Below are 6,393 nucleotides of genomic sequence, written 5' to 3' on the forward strand. Positions count from 1 at the left end.
GGACTGAACTAAAAAGAGGTCTTCCAGTGTTACATTTTAATGCTAACTCTGCTAACTGAGTAATCTTGCTTTGCGGAACATCCTGCTCTCTGTAGATGCACAGTTTTGCTGCTGCTAAATGCTATTATGTCAACACAGAACAAAGCAGCATGTTGTTTTAAAACCTTTCCCCTGACCCAGACTTTATCCCTTTTTTACGCGCCATAGGCTGGCCAAAAACTGATGCCTTTTTCATTCTAATTGATAGGAATTTTGGGCAGGCTTATTTCGAGAGGTCCCGTACCATGTGGTCCCCACGTGCCAAGAGAACAGTGGCACATTGTCTTGACCAGGGGGTTAAGGACAGTGAACGTTTCATAGGTGAAGGTTGCAGCTCTGGGTCAACTCCCCAGTGGCATGTGTCTTGCTGGCCCTGGAAACCATCACGGACTGCTTGTGTTACCTTGGCGATGTTTCCAGAGCTATGAGGAGACGATCCTTAGTTCTGCCCCAGGACAGCGTCCGTGTGGTCACTGACACCCCCCCCCCCCACCCCACCCCCCTACAGCTACATCTGGTGCACATCTGAATGACTGGAATACCTCTCTTCCATTATCAGGAGGTTGCGTATATACAGATTTTTGTTTAACACCACACACTTCTTAATTAGCTAAGGTGCTGGATTTGTGATTAATAAAGCAACCGCAAAGAAAAAACTGGAACACACACCTTACAGCAAAAAAAAACTGTTTGTGTCATCATACCTTGCCTAGGACAAAGTTTCCTGGTTACTCCCTAGTCAGTGGCCCTGTTTATACTGACTAACCAATGCCACTCTGTCACTTGTAACTTAATTTCAGTTCATCTTACTCAATTTTCCATAGAGATGCGATAAATCAAGATCTGATTCCTTTTTTCTTTTCCCATTAGGGTTACATGTGCCAAAACTGACAAATTATATGTACACAGGTGACTAGCTCTCCTTTGAGATTTCAAGTTACTTAGAGTTAATTTGGAGGAAACACACAATGAATTGCATATCAATCAAGTGGCATAGCATTCTCGGTACCTGCCAAGTAACGCACCATGTGCAAAATTTATTAGGAGATTCTCATCTCAATGTGCTTTTTTAAATGTATGTAAAGAAAATATATTTGGTTCTTGAACTGCGGAGCTGCAAGTGCAGCATAATTCTGAAGTCCAGGATATGGAGCCACATGCTGCCAACCTTCCAGAATTTACTTTGGCTAGAGGGGGATCTTTTGCATGCTCTGTGGTTTTCCCACTTTTTTGGTGGGTGGAGTAGGGGGTATTGGACTCGTTGATTTACAACGAGATCCCTCTGCTTCCTGCTAGTAAATGATGCCTGATACCTGCTGTTGTGTAGGAGGAAAGAAACATTCTTCACTTCCTTTGTCTTATAGCATTTAGTTAGCTATAGAGACAATGCTTTTAGGCAGTATTGGCTCATTTCTGTTGGTTCTTGGACACAGTGTGACACACTGCCAAATGCCCAGTGTTAACTCAAAATTAACAGTTTACATGATTTCAGTAAGGACTTAATGTACTCTGTTAGAGTTAAACATACTTTTGGCAACATTTTGCTGCGTAAAGCTGACCTTTGCTTTAATATATAGCACTTGTGTATTTATCTTCAGGAGATGTGTACATTTTGAGTGTGTACTTTGGTTCCAGGTTGCCCAGTTTCAGTCTCAATATGAAAGCTTTTTTTTACTATGAACCGTAAAAAGCTCTGCAATCAAATGTTTTAAGGGTTTTGGTTGTGCGCCCCGTTAAGTACTCTTAAATGACATATATAAACATAGTGTCATATGAGGAGTTTTCAGATATACAATGTTAAAAATATCACATTATCATTATAAAAACCAGCAAATGCTGAGGTGATTACTCCCATTCCAGAACTCTAAACGATGTTAAAATAATAATAATTAAAAATATGAAGTGGTATGGAAAAATAAATACAGGGAAAAACCAGTCTTGTATTTCTTTTGTGGAGGTAGTGATTGCATGCCTGTTCTGTGCCAGTCATATCCACCCATGACATGACCGCACTAGTACGCACCAAAGCTCAAAATTGATTCTGTGAAGTCAAATTTAGCATCTTCTACCTCTGCTCCTCCATAATGGTGCACTGGCCATGGGTAGCCCTGAAATTGAATGCATATTTCAAGTCTGGCCAGGGTACAGTATCCAAACATCAACAATGCAAAGGGAATTCTTGACAAACTCAAAACTGCAACGCTGAGCTTTCAAAAACCTGAACATATTATCTCCAGAGTGCCTGTGTTCAAGTTACTCAAATAACAGAATATGTTTATTCTTCTTTCGTTCTGTTTTTTTTTTCCTGACCTAGTTTTGTCTTTCTGAAAGAGCACAAGGAACATTTTAGAGGCTGATTTCACTTCCTATGTCTACATAAAAAAGAAGAATACACATTAAGTCGTTTTTCACCATATTTGTCTTATTTTTATTGGGTGGAGACCTGTCATCCTTTGTCATTTTTCAAAAATATCTCTTTATCATGCTGTTAACTAAAGGATCTTGAAATATTGATGCAAACAATATTAGAGATTCCATATCCTGAACAATCTATAAACAACAAAATATATAAATGTGTGTGTGTGTGTGTGTTTGTGTGTGTGTGTATTTCATATTGCCATTCAAACCAGCTGTAATCATTTCTAATATTTGCATAGACTAATTAATCATACATTCATGATGCTCATTCTGTATCAAAAGGTATCATCGAAAGAGTTTACCTTTCATTTAGCTTTTCCAGTGGGGTTCTGTATCTGATTAGTTTCCTTCTGACAGACGACTCTCTGCATTTCACAAATGTACTGTCAGACATTCTGTATTGTTTGATGCAGTGTCTCTCTCATATTTGGATTTTTGTAAAATAAAATAAAAACCCACTCAGAAATATAGCACCAAATCCCTGAAATAGGTCTAGAGATGTCAAGACAAAATCTATTCTCCGTAACTCTGAAAACACTGCAGAATCACGAGAATCCCCCTTCTCAACACCAAGCACCAAGCTGCAATTGGAGACTAAATGAGGGATATTACCGGTTTAATGACACTGTACTCGCAGAGAACAAGCGAGGACCTCCTCCAATCACACAGTATGTTACAAGTAATAATGTTGATGGTGATTGGTCGATACTTTCTTGATACTTCCTGGTAATTCCTAAGTAAAGTATGAACCAGTTGCCTTCATTTTATTAGTTGTGCAAACATACTGCAAACTTTGGGAGGTGGGATCCCTCTCTGTTAAGTGAGGTCATTATACATTTGTATTGCCCCTGGGCAGAAGAGGAAAGAGGAAGGGAGCTTGGCAGTGGGGAAAATTAGGTGAGATTGAGTACTGTAAATGTAATTTTCATCAGGATTACTGTTTTTGTGGACCTACAGTTGCTGACTAATGCATTTTTCTCTCTGGATAAGAACATCTGGCAAATGGACGCTATGTGATGGGGGATATCCACTCTTTCAAGGATTACATTTTACTAATTAGCCGCTGAAAGAACACTGAGGTGACATGACTGGGACTAAGATGCCCCAGCGATCTTTATGACGCTGGTACTTTTTCTAAAGATCCAATTTGCCACGGCACCCAGGTCATGGAGTAATATTCACAAGAAAGTGTGATGGCAAGGGTTGAAATGTTAGATCAACAACACATATTGGCCTCCCATGAATGATAGATGCTCAAAAGTTTTTGCAAAATGAGTTCTTCAAATAATAGAGGTTTTCCTTATTTGCACAGACAGTCATCCAAGGCCAACTGAACTGTTTGGGGCATTTTGTTCTGCTAAGAACACCATTGGCCTTTGCCAAAAACCACACAACTTCTATTTCCCCATAAATGCTGGCCATGGTTTCCCCAGTATTATTAAGCAGCAGCTGGAGTACATTAAACATCGCAGATTTTTTGATAAATACAGATATCAGCAAAATCGCTAGGTTAACACTACATCCCCTCGTGCTTGAATACATCTGAACAAACAGCAGGTAGGGCTAAGCTGGCGATATGGGATATCCTTTGGTTATGAAGAATGTTTTCTTTGATAGCGCTAATGAATATGCCTGGCCTGGCTATGCACCCTTTGAATCGACAAAGCTTGCCAATGAATCAATGCTGCCTGTTCCCTGTGACCCTTGGAGAAAAAAACCTCCCGTTGGCAACCGATGCCAGAGTGGCATTTCTTCTGCGCTAAAAGCACCCGAGAGTATAAAAGCACGAGATATGTCACGGTGCATCAGCATCTAGTGTAGGAAATCGACTTCGCTTCCACTGAGGTTATGCAAACGGCAGTTCATCTCGCAAGAAGTACAGAGTGTCTTTCCTTGTTTCATATGGCACAAACTCAAATTATATGAAATAAATATCAGACCAAACAATGTCTCTTGGGGGGTGGGTGATTCTAGTCCTCTTTAGCCTTAACAGGTGGGCTAAACCAAGTGTAGCTCAACAATACAGGTTGATTATAAAGAAAGGTTCTGCTTGGCGGTGCATGAAGCCCACAAACTACAACAAATATTTTTAGGTTGATACTGTGTACAGTCTGATGTTGGTTTTGAGACTTAAATTTTCTTTTAAATGTTGAAGATTCTGTGTTTTTACATGGCAGCAAAATTAATGGTCACTTTTAAAATATCATGTAAATATTTGCCTGCCATTTGCAGTGAGAGAAATATGCTTTTTAAAGTAACTGTTATACTAATACTATGGTAACTGTGATGAATGCCTCAGGGGAGTTCTAGCCATAAGCCCAGACCATTCAGCATACCGACATAAAGCCATGCATTAGAAAGCCATTTAACCTCATTCACACCAACTCAGGTCCATTCACAGCATTGCGAGAACAGACCTTGTGGCCCCTGTAATTGTTCAATGGCTGGATGTTGGAATTTTCTGGATTCCATAGCTATTTCTCCGCTAAACGTACAGTGTCTAAGATTCCAGGGATTCTATCACTGTGCTCCTGATGCATGGAGGGATTCTGGGATCATCCAGGGCCAAGCTGGAGGAATTATGCCATTAGGGGCATTATGCGTCATTGGGCAGCCACACGGGCGTGATGTTGGCGCGAGGCTGTCCCATCAGATTGCACGCTCGGCAGGGAATTGCGGTGAAGGTCTTTGTGGGGACACTGGAGGCTGCTAACGCACATTCGGCTCTCTGTCCGGCACAGCCCTGTGAATTCTGACAGGGGACTGGCGCATGCCTCCCTGGCTCCCCTCAGCAATGTCGTCCATTCCAGCCTGACGCCATCGTGACGGCTCCCGTAATGCTGCACACTGCGCATCGGGTCACCTGTCAGGTTAGGAGTGACAGGAGAGCGCCATGTTGCTTTGAGTCATCCCAGCAACAGTAATGTCACTCTAATTATATGCGTTTACGAAGTATACACTCAGTGAGCAATTTATTAGGTTTGACCTTTACACCAGCTTGTTAATGCAAATATTTAATCAGCCAAGCATGTGGCAGCAAGTAAATGCAAAAAAGGCATATAGAAGTGGTCAAGTGGTTCAGCTGTTGTTCAGACCAAATGTCAGAATGGGACAAGAAATATGAGCTAAGTGACTTTGAGAAATGATGTGCTAGACAGGGTGGTTTGAGTATCTCAGAAACTGCTGATCTCCTGTGAGTTTCACACACAGCATTCTCTGGAGTTTGTAGAGAATGGTGCGAAAAACAAAAAACATCCAGTTAGCAGCAGTTCTGCTAACAACGCGTTGTTAATGAGAGAGGTCAGAGGCCAAGGGCCAGACTTGTCAAAGCTGACAGGAAGGTGACAGTAACTCAAATAACCACACATTACAACGGTGGTATGCAGAAGAGCATCTCTGAACACACAATGTGTCAAGCCTATAAGTGGATAGGCTACAGCAGCAGAAATCCAATAAGTCTAAAAAATTAGTCTAATAAATACCTAATAAAGTGCTCACTGATTGTACATTTTTATTTCACAAATTAACAAAAACAAATATTTATTTACTATTAGAGATGCAATTTATGTTCGAGTTACAGGACAAGTGTCTAACTTGAGACTTGAAGTCAACATTTTGACTCAGTCCTTTAAAAGACTGTCCCTTTCATTGACTTGTTTAATCCCCGTCAGCTGAGTTCCCCCCGCTCCATGGCTGGCAGCCCTACAGGTGGAAGCATAGCCGGCCGTAGCGTCATTCTGTGAGGATGCTGGCCAAATCACCATCACCAACTTTACACTGAGGGCGCAGAGCTCCCCACAGAGGGACAGCACATTACGCTGTCTCAGCAAAGTAACGAGTCACGGTGGACCTGGCATGTCGCCAGCTTCTTTATTTCTTGAAATAATTATGCAGGTAATAAAAACCAGCACAGCTGTTTAATGTGCACTGTAAAAA

Source organism: Conger conger, chromosome 9 (genome assembly GCF_963514075.1).
Source record: "Conger conger chromosome 9, fConCon1.1, whole genome shotgun sequence".
Classification (NCBI taxonomy): domain Eukaryota; kingdom Metazoa; phylum Chordata; class Actinopteri; order Anguilliformes; family Congridae; genus Conger; species Conger conger.